Source organism: Botryllus schlosseri, chromosome 13, assembly GCF_051294905.1.
Source record: "Botryllus schlosseri isolate E-star chromosome 13, Bs_hap1, whole genome shotgun sequence".
NCBI lineage: Eukaryota > Metazoa > Chordata > Ascidiacea > Stolidobranchia > Styelidae > Botryllus > Botryllus schlosseri.
Genome location: NC_137248.1, coordinates 24,070,075 through 24,086,060, shown reverse-complemented (window position 1 = coordinate 24,086,060; position 15,986 = coordinate 24,070,075). Strand labels below are relative to the sequence as shown.

Genomic DNA, 15,986 nt, shown 5'->3' with positions numbered 1-15,986 from the left:
ATTTATTTGAGAAAAATTTCGCGCTCGGCACGGCATGAGCCCGCACAGTGTTTCGTCAATTGCATGTGGCCCTTCAGCAGAAAAGGTTGGCCACCCCTGGTCCCTGCACTAGAATGACAATCACGGAAAATTGGCATTATGCCGCACACGCCCTTTACTGCCGACATGAGTCAAAATCAATTTATAGCATTATTGCTGGCTTTTTTTAATCCTCCTGTCAGCCAATCGTATGTGACCTTGTGCAATAGACATAGTGGCTATTTAGAGCTAGTTAAAATCTAATCCTTATTGAATACTATATTCATGTTGAGAAAAACCCGAATATTATCAGCTATCACACGTCATGGGGGTAGGCTACCGGTAATCGGCGGCAACAAGTAGAGAATTGGAAAGAGCAATGTAGGCTATATCAAAAATCGTATCACCAAATATGACGTACCAAACCTAGTACCTAATTACAAATCGAGTATTAGCCCAAGCTTTGAGTCGAGCCAAGTATTCAAGTAGCAATCCATATGACAGTATAACAGTAAGGACGACTTGTAAAAGTTTAGATATGTACATTTTTGCGACCATAATTTCACCAGTTAATCGTCATCGCCACAGTAACAGTAATTGTTCGCTTCCTGGTCATGATCATTTGATTTACAATACTGTGGGTTAAGCATAGAAATGTAGCTGCCTAGAATATTGCTAGCCTTGTAATAAATGTTTTTAAAGCGGTGATGTGACCAATCTGAAGTAGGCTACATTTCTCACTGACTGAGTGCCGATAGTTTTGCTTGAGAAAAACAATTCTAACTCTGAAAAGAGGTTTGACATATTACAGGAACTATCACTGTACCTTCTTCTGACAGCCTCTAATCCACCAGGTGTACTGTTTCCTCAACAGCTTGAATCCCTGGGCGTGCTCTGCAGACTGTTCCGGAGAAGCTCGACAAGTCGCGTTCCACTCCAAGTAATTTCGGATATCACTGATTAGGTAAGTGCTTTAGATTCATTCGCTGCGAATACACCAAGAAATATATTAACTTGCAAAGTTTTCATATTTTACTGACAGTGCGTTATCACCATGACCATCACATTTTGCCATCACCAAGGTCGGGGTCTGGAGAGAACTTATTTTGAGGTACACAAGTAACCCTAAAATCCAACTGAATACGTCGGATCTGATCGCTACAAAGGGCAATTCACAATCGCTTCACGCAATTTGACCATGTTAATATATCCTATCGGTAGGGTGACTTATACTTTGTCCTACGCATAGTATATTACTCACCAACAACATATTATATTTCACAGAGTAAGAGTCTGCCACTAATAGCAATCAGTCCTTGAATCTAACAAGAATCAGATTTGTGCATATATGCACAGATGTGTGTATGTCATATCATCAGCCAAGAAGTGCATATATTAGGATTTGTTTATATTGATCAAAAGGACTCAAGCGATAGATGTAAATTTCTACTTAATGACATGTATATAGAAGTGGCTATGTCATATCAATGCCAAACTGCTTCAAATGAAAATAAATATATATATGAACAGAACTCAGAGGTGTAGTTTCAAAAGAAGTAGTCTGGTTGATGGGTCAGATAGTCTGAGGGGGCCACTGCAAAATATGTTCAATGAGGCAAGCCTGTTCCTAGTCAAGTCTCCCATATTCATAGTGATAGCAATATAGCAACCTCATATTTTCACCCGTGTCATAATATCATCAACATTTACTGTAAATGGACCCAATTTATGGGAATCGAAAGCGTTCATCAAATGTTCATTGCTCACCTCAGATACCATTGCTTCATATGATTCAACCCTTTGCTGTTTGTATGTTACACCTGTTTTCTCATGAGGAGAAAGCGGTAATTCATTCTTCAAGAGCCACAAATTTGCGATCTTTGACCAAGTCTGTAGTAGAATAGAGAATATGTTTACCTTCCTACCATGACATAACATAAAATATGATGCTTATATTGCTCAGTAATAATGACAGGGTGATAGGCCAATATGGAATCGGTGTCTCGTGCACACCAAAGATTCTACTGACTGCACACAGGTGTGACGCCGAGAATCGTCTTGGTACACCAAAGATATTGCGCTAAACGTACCGGGATTCCAACCTGGGTGATAGCCTTATAACATAACTCTGCATAGTCAGTGGTAGGATACCCAAGGTTTACACTTGGACAGGTCGCGATGTGCTTTGGTAATCACAATACTTATATTATGACAATCGAATCGATTTTTTTCAATGCACTTACAAACGATGTTGCTCAAACCCAAATTACCGTAGTTTATAATCATAGCTGATGCTGGACCTGTCAACAGTATCTCCATTCCATTGGAGCCATTGAGCTACTGTGTCTTGGATATTGGTATCGGTACTGGTGATACAACAATGTATGTGAATTTAATGTATCGTCACTACCGGTACGTTTAAAATTCCAACTTGCTACATATAATTATTTTCAGTAGAGCTGTGACACTGAGTACCAGGAATCGGATCTGTACCGGAAACGCAACGGAACAAATGTTCTTTACTACTATAGTACCGATACGAAATGTAACTCACCATCGACATATCAATCTCGAATGAGGCTTCCTTCACCGATTCACGACAACTAACACGGTCACTCGATAGCCAGTCTGGTCTCGTAAGCGCGAAAATACGGAATATAATGAAACATTTTATATAGCTGTAGAAAATAGCAATACATAGTAGCAGCTGTTCTGGTGACGACGGTTTGTATGCTCCATTATGATGTGACAATGGGAGACATTCATACACTTGGGGGCGCCAAAACCTCGTCCTAGTGATCCATTGCTTACATTGGATACCGATAGAAACGTCGTCTTGATTTGTTGTCTTTTGACATCCCTAGCGTAGCTGGTTGGAAGTCAAGTGGCCCTACACGGTAAAGGATGACCTAATAACACCTTGAAAGTATTTTCCATATTTGATGATTGCTGCAGATGGCTATAATTAAGAAAAATCACAGGTGGTATGCCCAAGTACAAGGCCAAATGACTTGCGCTTGTATGAAACTATATGTTGTTTTATGCATACATTTCGTAATGTGCACATGGAAAATATAGAGTTTGAACCAGAATTTGTTCCTAAATTTAGGATTCTGAAGTTGCAAAAGTTCTACGAAATCTATTGGCGTCCTTTTTTGGTGGTCAAGATTGTGTCACCGCAAGACGAAAAACTGAAAACTGCTGAATGCAATGTAGCTTTGAATACGATTTTTTTGAGCAAAACCGTTCATGCCGTCGTGGTGATTATTGTTATTTCCAAATTCCATGATTCTTTCTGTTGATTACGTGGTCTACCTATATATTGGGAGTTTTTATGTATCTCGTTTAGTAAATGAAAACAAAACTTGCGTCTAGACTCTAGGTCAGGGCCGGCCAACCCGTGGCCCGCGGGCCACATGTGGCCCGCGAGAAGGTTTTGAGTGGCCCGCGAGGTAATTTCCGAAATTTCTAATATCATCAAAATGGATTGCACAGATTGTGAACTTGCAAGGCGAACCAAAAATTTGATTAGTCTGGCCGCAACACTTGAGATGCGATGACTAGAATATCAGTTCCGACGCACTGACAGATCCATCAGCCATTCAAATATTGGTATATCTTCGTACACTACAATAATGCAGAATAATTCGCGATAGATTTATCAAAGGCAAAAATTTTCTACAAGCTTGATGCAACATGTTGTCACTGGGTTTTTTGTTTTTAATATGGTTGCCCTTTTGTGAAAATGGAAGAATACCCAATGTATCAGATTAAGTCTAACTATATTCAGGATTACGAGACAAAGTGTCGTTCTACATATGCGACATTGCGTTTGCGCTCGTAGTAAGACCGTCGACTATGAAACCTAGGCACGAAATGGTTGACGCACGTTGGTCGCAGCTTTCCATATCGATATGTCCATGCGCCGAATAGCCCAGTCCTCGCAGACTGGGCTCAGTGATATACAACAGGCCCGCAATATAGTCAAGTGACAATATCATAACCTATGAACGCTTCGCGCGGCTAGTGGCCCGCTCAATAGTTCGTCAATCGAATGTGGCCCTTCGGCTGAAAAGGTTAGCCAGCCCTGCTCTAGGTAGTGATATGTTTTCTGTTCAGTCATCAAATCCAGTACAGTGATATTCCGGTTTATTATGGCGGCATCAATATTGAAGTGGGAGCAAGAAAATTCATGCAACACTAATAGTAATCAATCATTATCACTAACCAAGTCTGCTTCAGCAAACACAAAATAATAAAAGCATCAAATGCTGTTATGTAGGACTATATCAAAGTATGTCTTTCCTAAATTTAAAAATCATAAAGCAGATAAAGACTATTTCATTTTTCAAATGCAAGAGATTGTAAGGCAAGACATTTTGAATGATTTTGAATGTCCTTGCATAACCAATAACCCTTTCAAGGTGTACATGTTTTGAGGAGATGGAGTAATCCTCTACCCGCTGTTCCTGAGAGAGCTGAGTCATGCCTTTTATCAAAGTAGGGATGTTGATTTTCACATCGAATAGTGCAAACAAACCTTGCAGTAGGTATCCTTTATCAGCCATGATACTGTCGCCCTTTTCAAACATTGCTCTGGATTTGGCCAGCAAATCAACAGGTTCTTTTCAATTCTCTACTACTTGCTGATGAATGTCGCCGGGAGGTATTCGGGTTTATTTGGGTAGCAATGCATTATTCGTTTGGGAGTCAGCGCTTGCACAGAGTAATAAAACACTTAACAAGTGAGTAAAATCGATTGAATTAGTGCGGAGTTGGACAACTAGACAATTTTCAGCTTCTTCAATGGAATTACTGAAATTCAACAAGTTCAGTTGATATCAAATCTCCTGTCTCAGTTTCAAGAAAATCAGAAATTCGATTAGAATCAAATAAGATCATTCCACAAATTAGAGTAGAATTGAGCAAATAAATATTTTAGAAATTAGATAACCAGCATCTCACTCCAATTACTGAAATTACACAACTAGAATTATCTAGTTGTCCAAGTCTGCTGTGAATATCGCGAAATGTCCTCAAGTATCTGCGTCTTTAGACTCCACGATGACGGGAGTGCTTCTTTCTTCTTCATGATCGTGATCACCCTATAACATGAATGAGTAGATTACAACTACAATTGATTATTATCAGTGGAATATAACGAGTAAAGTGGATCCTCTCAAGTTGCATACATTAAAAGATTTAAAACCCTCTTTCAAAAGTAGGACGATCATCCTGCTGTTCGACCCTGAACTAAAACCAGTGATTCCAAAAGTGGGCGGTATCGTGGGAGTGAATTTTAGAGATATGGGAGGTAACGAAAGGGTCGATTGGAGGGAAATGCGAGATCTTTTAGTAAATTTTATTGCTCGACTCATTCTAGCCCGTGTAAGGTGAAAATGATGTTCGGGAACCACTGATTTACACTGCAGCCACTGTAAAGTCAAATTATGAAACCAGAACCTGTAGCATGAGGCTTGTCCTTAGTCCTTAGATTCTCACTCCATTGGCGTCATAAAGTGGTCATTCTAGTAAATGGTTTTGAAAGCCTAGTTTGAGAACGGGGTTAAGACTGTTCCTTATGAATATTTTCAGTTGCTTGTTGGAGGCTGGAGTGGTAATTTTTGCTTATTCCATGTACTGCACAGTAAATACAGTGAACTGAAGATGTGCAGTAGCAACAATTCACTGACACTCAAATAATACCATAAATTGCACAGATATCACACCGGCACCAAACTCATTAACAAAATCACCTTGCAAGATCCGATAACAGTGACATATGGTGCAACTTGGTCTTTAATTCGTTTTTCTGGATTGGCAATGTCAGGATGAGCCAATCTACATGCGCCTGAAAAGAAAATATACTTCGAAGATGTGTTCAGTCATGGTATTACAAGACATTATCAGACAACGACGAAGTATCATTGAGTTGAGACATCTCGAAAATATTGTTAACGAGACTCTGAGGTATCAAATTTCAATATACCATCAATACTATATTCACATTATAATCAAAACAAATATTTTTGACTGGTACATGCTTCTAGTTCAGCAGGTCTTTATCACCAAATATGTCACCGCAAAAAACGGTTGATTAATCGAGCCGAACAGATGATTTGGGATCAACGTACAATATTTAGATTACGCAGAAACTCCTGTTGACACAACCAACGTTGCTGGACTTTGATAACGTACACACCAAGGCAGAAGGAACAACCTCTTGATTGTAAATCAGTGGTACAAGTACAGTACTGACTTTTACGTTTGTGGTAGAATGATCAATAACTTCTGATGTGTTCTTGGTAAAAAGCCATACTAATGACTAGGGCAAGTTTTTGTTGCAGTTAAATTCGTGGAAAGTTGCATTTATTTTTGAAAAAAGTTGCAGAAGTTGTATTTTGACCGGTTGCCCGACATATGAGCAATGAGCATGCGACACAATGGAAAACGACAGTTCAGCATGGAACACATCAGCATGCGTCACTTCAGCATGTGACTGTACAACCCAAAAACTTACCCTAACCCGAAACATAGACCTGAAATGAACCCTTATATATATACAACCTAAATTCTAGCCCTAACCCAACCCTAACCTATCCCTAACCCGTAATTTAACCCACATGCTCATGTGTCGCATGCCAAATTGTTGCATGCTGTAATGGCGTATGCTCATATGTCCACGGATCATTTTGACCACATTTTGCTCGGTTGACTAAAAAAAGGTCAACTTCCCAGATTGACTAAAAAAAAAGGTCAATTTTCCGGCTCAGCTCCCAAAATACCGGTAAAAGCCTTACTTCGGTGCTGATTTACGGTGTTTCAGTCGAATTTGGCCGTGTATTTCACCAGAATCGAAAATACTTTCATGAAAAATCGAGCAAGTCGCAAAATGTTGCATGAAAAAAATGGACAAAAGTTGCAAAACGTTGCACTATAAGATTCCTTCAAACAGCTTGAAACAGCATTCTACATATCTTACGAGTAATTAGGAGCATTCTACATATCTTACGAGCAGTGGTGGCCCTAGGATTGGGGGGGCCCTGGGCGAAACTTCCAGGGGGGTCCCATATATCCATAAAAGCAGCTTCTGGGGCTCCGCCCCCCCAGACCCCCCTCCCCTCTCCATACAACTATTCTATATTGCATGTCTATGGTTTATGTGATACTATACGGAATGTCGATGCTGTATGTAACTGTTTACTATAAAAGGCAACTGTGTCATTCAAGTTCAAGATGAGATTTTCATGCGTGAAAGTAATCACAAATACAGTGGCAATGGTAACTAAAAAAGAAAAAGTTCATACTTTTTCAAGGAAACGATGACAGGATTCCAATGACTCGAATCGTGATATTTTGGTGACTCGACTTGGCTCAGATCAAAATATATAAGCAGAATTAATATTTGACTCGGTTACAACCCTGAATGAGGACCAAGACCTTATCGATCACTAAGGTGACCAAACAATGAAGTTTATAGAACACATCCATAGAATTGAAACTTCCAATGAATGAAGAAACTACTATGACTGGACAATTGAACTGATGCATTTAGTTCTCAAAAAAGTAGAAATCAAAATGATGATAGCAAATATGACACCAAAAGTAAACAAGAACAACTAAATGGAAACTATCATACGGGTACAAAATGATATTGGCTTGGTGTAAACTTACCGAAGCAGTCAAGACATCATGATTCATGAATACTCCAAACAACAACTAACAACAATGACTTCCCTTTTTTGACAAGATGACTCAACCAAGAGGAGTTTATGGTCATCAAGAATTATTACCAGATCACTCAACATGGACTATATTTGTACAGTGAAAGAAAAATGATTTATTCCTAACAGCTAACACAGCAAAAGTACCTACAGAAAAGAAGAAATACCGGTATATTACAAATCACCACTTGTCCCAGAAGTCACCTAACCAAGAAAGCTGCATGTTTATGGTAAATTTTACAACCAAGTTACGAGTATTTAGGAAGCTGCCGGAAGCTGTAAAAATAAGTTGCAAAAACTTGCCCTACTAATAACGCTAGCACTTATGGCATGATTTGGACGAACAAGCGCTTCATTCAAATGAGGAACAAAAACATACCAGTTCAGACGTCTTGTAATTGCCCCTGTTCAAGTCGTCTTTTAGGCGTTACAGTTGAGACAAGGTTTGACACGGATCTTCAATAACATCTTTCAGCAATACCGGGCAACTGCCGTGATGTCGTTGTTCATATGACCTTCCATGAGATCCATCATCTGGTTCAGCTGCATGCATCTGGTTCAGCTCCAACTTCATATCTTCAGGTAACGAAACGTCGCAATTGTCTACGGACAAACTAGAAGATTCGATCTCGCACAGCTTTGCAGGTGTGGATGTACAATACAGAGCAGCTAAAAATAGATTTGATTACAAGATAGCCAGTTTGACCATATGCGAGAAGCTTACCAATGCTCTGTAATAAGCCAGCAGATTCTTGACGTTCAGAGTTTTCTAAGTCAACAATACTTTCAAATGAAGGAGCATCTTAAATACAGAATTACTTTAAATTACCGCACTCAAATTTGAGAAGAAATCATATTGCTAGGAACTTACTGCCAGGGGTAGTTCCTGCAGCTGGCTGCTACTTTCCATGTTATGATCATGATTTCCACTCTCAAAACTTGATGATGGCATTCTTGAATTTGGCATGTCTGGTGTCTGCATACGTCTCCTTGCAATACTGGCCCCATGTAGAAAGTAGGAAAATTTTGCTTGTTTATATATTCTATGTGTATAACATACCAGACACAGTAAAAGGTTACCATTCGTTAACACAGAAGTATCCAAATTTTTTTTGTTTGGCTGACGTTTCTGTTTTGGTCATTCTGCTCCATCTTTAAACATCCAAAGGCAAGTCACTACTCTCCGCAGCTCGCACCATATACTTCAAAACCACATTTCATTCATCTAAAACAGATGGATGATGAAGATTGTGCTGATAATTATGCAATGTACATTTGCGAAATCCAAGTTCCGTTACTGACTGAGCATATCATATGTATTTTGTACAGGGACCAATTGCTATCATATGTTATTGGGACTTCCTCTTCTTGTCTTAGTATAGGTATTTTTAGCGGGACACTGTAAAACCCGCAAAACTCGCAAAAGCAAGGCTTATTCAGATAATTGTAGGTATCTTTTGCAATATTGTTGCTGTAGGCCTCAAGATATCATGGATTAGTTATTGAATTAAACTGACGGTAACTATACAGCAGGGTTTTGCGGGTGACTAGCAGGGTTTTGCAGTTGGCAACGAGGGTTTGCGGTTGTCCAGAAGGGTTTTGTGGGAACCTAACAGGGTTGCATAGGAGACTTTTGCAGTTGTATAGGAGAGTATTGCGGTTGTTTAGGAGAGTTTTGCGGTTGACTACTGGAGTTTTGCGGTTGTATAGGAGAGTTTTGAGGTTGTCCAAGAGAGTTTTGTGGTTGTATAGGAGAGTTTTGCGTTTGACTACCAGAGTTTTGCTGTTGTATGAAAGAGTTTCGCAGGTAACTAGCAGGGTTTTGAAGGTGACTAGCAGTAATCAACAGCAAAACTCTGCTATACAACCGCAAAACTCTCCTGAACAACCGCAAAACTCTCCTATACAACTGCAAAACTCTCTTGGACAGCCGCAAAACTCTCCTATACAACCGCAAACCCGCAAAACTCGCAAAAGCAAGGCATATTCAGGTAATTGTGCGTATCTTTTACAATATTGTCGCTGTAGGCCTCAAGATATCATGGATTATCATGGATATATGGAATTAAACTGCCGGTAACTATACAGCAGGGGTTTGCGGGTGACTAGCAGGGTTTTGCAGTTGGCTGCGAGGGTTTTGCGGTTGTCCAGAAGGGTTTTGTGGTTACCTAACAGGGTTTTGCGGTTGTCTAATAGAGTTCTGCAGGTGCAAAATGGGGTTTTGCGGTTGACTACTAAAGAGTTTAGCGGTTGCGTAGGGAGTTTTTCGGTTTTCCAAGAGAGTTTTGCGGTTGTATAGGAGAGTTTTGAGGTTGACTACTGCTATAGTCACCTTCAAAACCCTGCTAGTTACCAGCAGAACTCTTCTTTACGACCGCAAAACTCTGGTAGTCAACCGCAAAACTCTTCTATACAACCTCAAAAGGGACACTGTAAAACCCGCAAAACCCGCAAAACCTGCAGGGTGTTTAGCAGGGTTTTGCGGGTTAATATCAGAGTTTTGCGGTTAACTAGAAGGGTTTTGCGCTTGAATAGAAGGGTTTTGCGGGTGAATAGCAGGGTTTTGCGGGTGAATAGCAGGGTTTTGCGGGTGTCTAGCATGGTTTTGCGGTTAACTAGCAGGGTTTTGCGGGTGAATAGCAGGGTTTTGCGGGTGACAAAGCGGATTCGCGGGTGTTTAGTAGGGTTTTGCAGGTGAATAGCAGGGTTTTGTGGGTGAATAGCAGGGTTTTGAGGGTAAGAAGCAGGGTTCTGCGGTTAACTAGAAGGACTTTGCAGGTATCAGACATGGCAATACCCACAAAAGCAAGGCATACTCAGTTAATTCAATGTGTGCATATTTTACAATATCAATATCTAAGATCATGGATAATTTTGATGAAAGGAAACGTAAATATATGTATGCAAAACCAGCAATTCACTGGGAATTGAGATTGTTTTCCAGTGTGTTTATGGTCTTGGTACATCAATTCAGAAACTGCTGCTCTAAAAGTTGTTCAATCTGTGACTGAACAATGGATCAAGGTATAATGAGATAGCCAAAACACCTTGGAGAAAAAAGGGGAATAGTAGTTTTTCAAGTGTGTCCAAAATTGTTGTTACATCACAAATAATGTTCATCATGACCATGTGGTACTGTGGTACTTCTTGAAAGTGTGAATGTACCAGTGGAAAGTCAATAGCAAGATGGCAGGAATAATGAAAAGTACTAAGAATCCTTGTGTTGTGTGCTGCATGCAATGTAGAGAGGACTGCATTGAATGTAGTCAGTGTAGTGAATGGACTCACTTCAAGTGTCTCAACGTGCATGTAAGTGAGGAATATATTTCTGGTAAAGAATACATCTTCTTATGCACAAACTGCTATAATTTTGAAGACACACTGCAACGGATATCTTCTAGTTTCAATTTACATACCATGGATCATTTAGCTCGGCAGGAAAGTCTCATGATTGAAGCACATGATTTATGTGTTCCAAATATTACTGGAACTGCAAAGAATCTCAAAGAAGATGTTAGTGCAGTGCAGTGCAGCCTGCTTAACACCCGCAAATCCCGCTTTATCACCCGCAAAACCCTGTTAGACACCCGCAAAACCCGCTTTGTCACCCGCAAAACCCTATTATTCACCTGTAAAACCCTGCTAAACACACGCAAATCCGCTTTGTCACCCGCAAAACCCTGCTATTCACCCGCAAAACCCTGCTAGTTAACCGCAAAACCCTGCTAGACACCCGCAAAACCCTGCTATTCACCCGCAAAACCCTTCTATTCAAGCGCAAAACCCTTCTAGTTAACCGCAAAACTCTGCTATTCACCCGCAAAACCCTTCTATTCAAGCGCAAAACCCTTCTAGTTAACCGCAAAACTCTGATATTCACCCGCAAAACCCTGCTTAACACCCTGCAGGTTCTGCGGGTTTTGCGGGTTTTGTGGGTTTTGCGGGTTTTACAGTGTCCCACCTCAAAACTCTCTTGGACAACCGAAAAACCCTATTTTTCACCCGCAAAACTCTGGTTGTCAACCGCAAAACCCTATTTTTCACCCGCAAAACACTCTTAGACAACCGCAAAACCCTATTTTTCACCCGCAGCACTCTCTTAGACAACCGCAAAACCCTATTTTCACCCGCAAAAATCTCTTAGACAACCGCAAAACCCTGCTAATCACCAGCAACACCCTGTTAGGTTCCACCAAAACCCTTCTGGGTAACCGCAAAACACCCGTAACCAACTGCAAAACCCTGCTGTATAGTTACCTGCAGTTTAATTCCATAACTAATCGATATCTTGAGGCCTACAGCGACAATATTGTGAAAGATACCTACAATTACCTGAATATGCATTGCTTTTGCGAGTTTTACAGTGTCCTATTTCTAACCACAAGCAATGCAATACCGGCTCTTCCTGAATATATGCAAACAGTTTTACACAATTCACAATCAATTACCGTTAGCTACCGGTAACATATCAGTAAGGAGTGAATGAATGATCTCACCTCCACATTGGCTTTCCAGCCCCTATGTTATACAGCAACCGATTCTTCCTCCTCCACAAACAGTACAGCATATTCATCTTTTGTCAGACTGCATATTACTGCGGATTCAGAAAAGCTATAGTGATAGGAACCTGCGAACACAAAGAAAACAATCAAACAGTACATTAAATGACAGGCAATATGGCAATATTAACAACAAACGGTAAATTCATTACGCACTCAAGTCTTACGTCTACGGAACGTGCAGGTTCAATGCCCTCTGTAAAAGCGATTTTCCTCGCGGTGGGAAGTGGCTTGTCTTCTTAATCAATCCTCCTGACGGAACCTTGAATCACGTGGTCCCTGACCCGAACTTTTTCGTTCGTTTTCAACCAATCCTGACTCTATGTGTACTTGGCATTATTACGGCACAAAGACAAAATTCTTCATACATTCTGACGTTCGCTGCTGCGTCGAAAAGCTTCGAGCCGAAATAATTTTAACGATATGAATAGAATAACAATATTTTTTGCTGCTGCATTGAAACTTTTTCGATCTCAACCAATCCTGTCGGATACTTGAACCCGTGGAATGTGTGCAGTGCACTGCGCAATGCAGTTGAAAAACAGTAATCCATTCAAATATGGCGTCCGAGAAACGCTGTTTACATATCTTTCAAGGATTGCGAATGTTCGCCACATGAGTAGTAACAACTAAAAGTCCAAAACGTCGACCGGGGATTTAATATATTCCGGTTATGTCGCATGACGATAAATAATCCCGAGTCCAGTGATGACTTTCATTTTATCAATAACCCTTGAAATGCTTTGATAAGCTGAAATCCATACACCTCTAGCCAAATCGAATTTCTCAGCCCTCATGTATTTTCGAGATATAGCATATACGTACGGCGCGATACAAATAATATATACAATTTATATCTTATTGATATATACAGAAATATATAATCTGGGACATATTAGCGAGATATATTTATGATATGTTTCAGCACAAGATATAATTTGGACAAAACTAGGACAAGAAAAAGATATCTCAACATGTCAAAAATATATCTCGTGTTTGCTGGGTTAAAGACACGGGCAACAATAAAGTGGACGAAAACACGCATTTTGGTGGATCATTCAACCCCAAAGAGAATATGTCCTACACGACCTACAGTTAGACACAGCAGATGAATTCTCAAGTGCCCATACAGTGATCAGTACAGTGATTCGACAGAATTTTTAACAAGGATGCGCAGACTTGCCGCACCCCTGCCTGCTTAACCAGACTTCTGACCGACACAGACTTAAACTTCAAAAGTCAAGTTTTGGGGAAGCGGTTAGCGTGGATTGAATCCCAAACTTCATATTTGTCTGATAAAAGGTGTAATCAGTGGTGGCTTTTGGGGTGGGCGAGGTGGGCGGTCGCCCGGGGCCCCCCTGGTCGAAGCCCTCCCCCCCTATTTGGATTTTGCGCTTTTTTCAAGGAGAATGACGAATAAACATGGAAAGCCGTGTACCAAGCAAGAATATGATTCCGTACATATGTGTCAATCATCATCAAATCACTGCATTTGTTAAAAAAGTCCCGTATCCCGATAATTATCACGTCTCTGCATGCGGTAGAAATACTTAGCTTTGATGTATTCTATGCTTGCAAACATGCAAAACAGACGTGGCCGAATCCAGGACCTGGGCAAACCTTTTGCAGCGGTGAAAGATAGATAATATTAACCGATGCGGAAGGGGGGTTTGGGGGGCATAGCCCCCCATAAGTAACGGATAGATACTTATAGGGGGGTGGTAAGTCTCGCCCAGCCCCCCCCCCCCCGTTCGTAGGGCCACCACTGGGTGTAATCGCTAACAATTCATCCCAAATGCCAATGCATGGGTGTGTGTATTTTATGGTATGTGTGTATAGGGGTGTATTTGGCTTATTCCCACCACTTGGTTAGGTGTAAATGACATATTTCGTACCCAAGCGTTGTGAAGACTCAAAACACACCCTATGTTAGGGTGTAAATTGCAAAAAACACACCATTTTCGTTTACAGTGTGGAGTCTCAGAACAACGGATCTTATGCAGATGTTGCTCCAGTCTGCAATGGCCGCTTCTTAATCTCCGTAGAATTACGTCTCGTCGTCGTGTTCCAATTTGAGCTATTTCGTCGGTAATTGATGGTCACAGATTCTTATACGCTCTTCCGGTCTCAGTGCTTTGGTATGTCCGAGGTATGTCCGAATTCGTGGCAATGAAATCGCCGATCAATTAGCCAAAGACTCTGGCTCAAGAAGGGAGGAATGGAACAATAAATTATTACATCTTCGTGATGCACTGTCCGTCTTAAGACACCATTGTAGATGTGAATGGAATCGGACATACCAAAATAGCTCAGCATGCTCAGGTATCCAGATGAACGTGATTGAATTATTGTTATTTTGAAGTTTTGCAATATATTCTATTATATCGTTCACAACGTATAGTCCTTGACCGATCCATGATCGGCGATGGCGGTTAGGGCACTCAAACTGTCACTTAATATAGCAATTTTGCATTGCGTGTTCCTTTGAACCCATGATAATGCATCTTTGATGGCATAAAACTCCATACATAAAATATTGAAAAACATTTAGGAAGCATCGCAGACAATTTTACATTCAGCCGAGGAATGTATACGGCATATCCACATACATCATCATGACAATGTCTTCGAACCATCCGTATAAACAAGTGTATGATCACTGTGGTTCGAGAAAATGAGGTCCCGGAATACCACCTTGACAATTTCTGCAGGGTAATTTCTGACAAATGATTTTGTTAATGATGAGTCTACATCAGGTTCTTGAACAATCCACGGATGGGATTTTAATATGACTTGCCCAGTTGCGTGCAAATCGCGAAGGTCAGCAACATTGGTTAATGATCAAAAGGTTGAATATCTCTCATTTATCAAGCTGTATATATCTTCCCATGATTCTTGCAATATCGAATTAGTCGGGTGAGTTTGTTGGGTGCTGAGATCATCTCTATATTTTAAACACAGATACAAGTGTCCGAAGTTCATATCGTGTATGATATGAAAAGCATGCTTTATGTATTGATGTTTGCTAGTTATCCATAAATATGCCCTCGCGTAAGAGCAGAGCTGTAACCAAGTCACAAGGTTTCGAGTCACAAGTCCATATCACTTTTATAGTTTTGACTCGAGTAATTTGGAGTAATTTTCTATTCACCACCATGTCAAGTCCAAGTCCGTGAGTGGAGGGTGAGTCCTAGACATTTAGTGCTGTGATTCGGGTTCGAGTCGGCCTCATTGTGTTCATTGTTCCGTTTTGATATCAATCCAGTTCATCATCATCATTGGCTTATTTTATCAGTTCAATACAACACAAAAATGCGATACAATGAAAAGATAGGACGGTGTCGAAGCAACTTGGAGTAGTATATGGAATCAGACATTGACATTGGCTTATGCGATGTAAATAGGAGGCATCCACACTGAATGAAAAGTGAAGACGATAGTATAGAAAAAAGAAAGCGATAAGAAATGGGGCGGCATGTCATGGAAAGCGAGATCGATAGGTCGGTAGTGGTCCGGTAATCTTAAGAATAGACTAGTATTTATTTAGCAGTAATTGCTTGTATGTCGACTTGAATGTGGACATGCTCGTCAACTGTCGGACGGTCGGCGGGATGCTGTTCCACACATCAGGGCCGGCATATTTGATTGAGCGATGATCTGTCGATCGATCATATGATATTTGGAA

General features: G+C 40.5%; 1 protein-coding gene and 1 long non-coding RNA gene across 11 annotated transcripts in view; both read right to left on the bottom strand.

The window, feature by feature from the left end:
* Nucleotides 1-3,168, bottom strand: part of LOC145454645 (uncharacterized) — a 30,785-nt gene extending 27,617 nt beyond the window's left edge. For 9 of the 10 annotated variants that reach the window (XR_013920191.1, XR_013920190.1, XM_080332636.1 and 6 more), the window contains exons 1-2: nucleotides 2,573-3,168; nucleotides 1,786-1,908 (exon numbers count right to left, since the gene is read on the bottom strand). The gene's annotated coding sequence lies outside the window, so the exon portion shown is untranslated. Of the gene's footprint in view, nucleotides 1-844; nucleotides 1,005-1,785; nucleotides 1,909-2,572 lie in introns of all 10 variants that reach the window. The other variant, XM_080332634.1, reaches the window with a different exon arrangement.
* A 1,814-nt stretch (nucleotides 3,169-4,982) lies between these two features.
* On the bottom strand, nucleotides 4,983-12,482 carry LOC145454647 (uncharacterized). The gene is made up of 7 exons (XR_013920192.1): nucleotides 12,239-12,482; nucleotides 8,823-8,967; nucleotides 8,614-8,740; nucleotides 8,467-8,544; nucleotides 8,122-8,411; nucleotides 5,775-5,869; nucleotides 4,983-5,123 (listed from the first exon to the last, which is right to left on the bottom strand). It is a non-coding gene; the product is annotated as an uncharacterized LOC145454647 (long non-coding RNA).
* Between the last annotated feature and the right edge of the window lie 3,504 nt (nucleotides 12,483-15,986).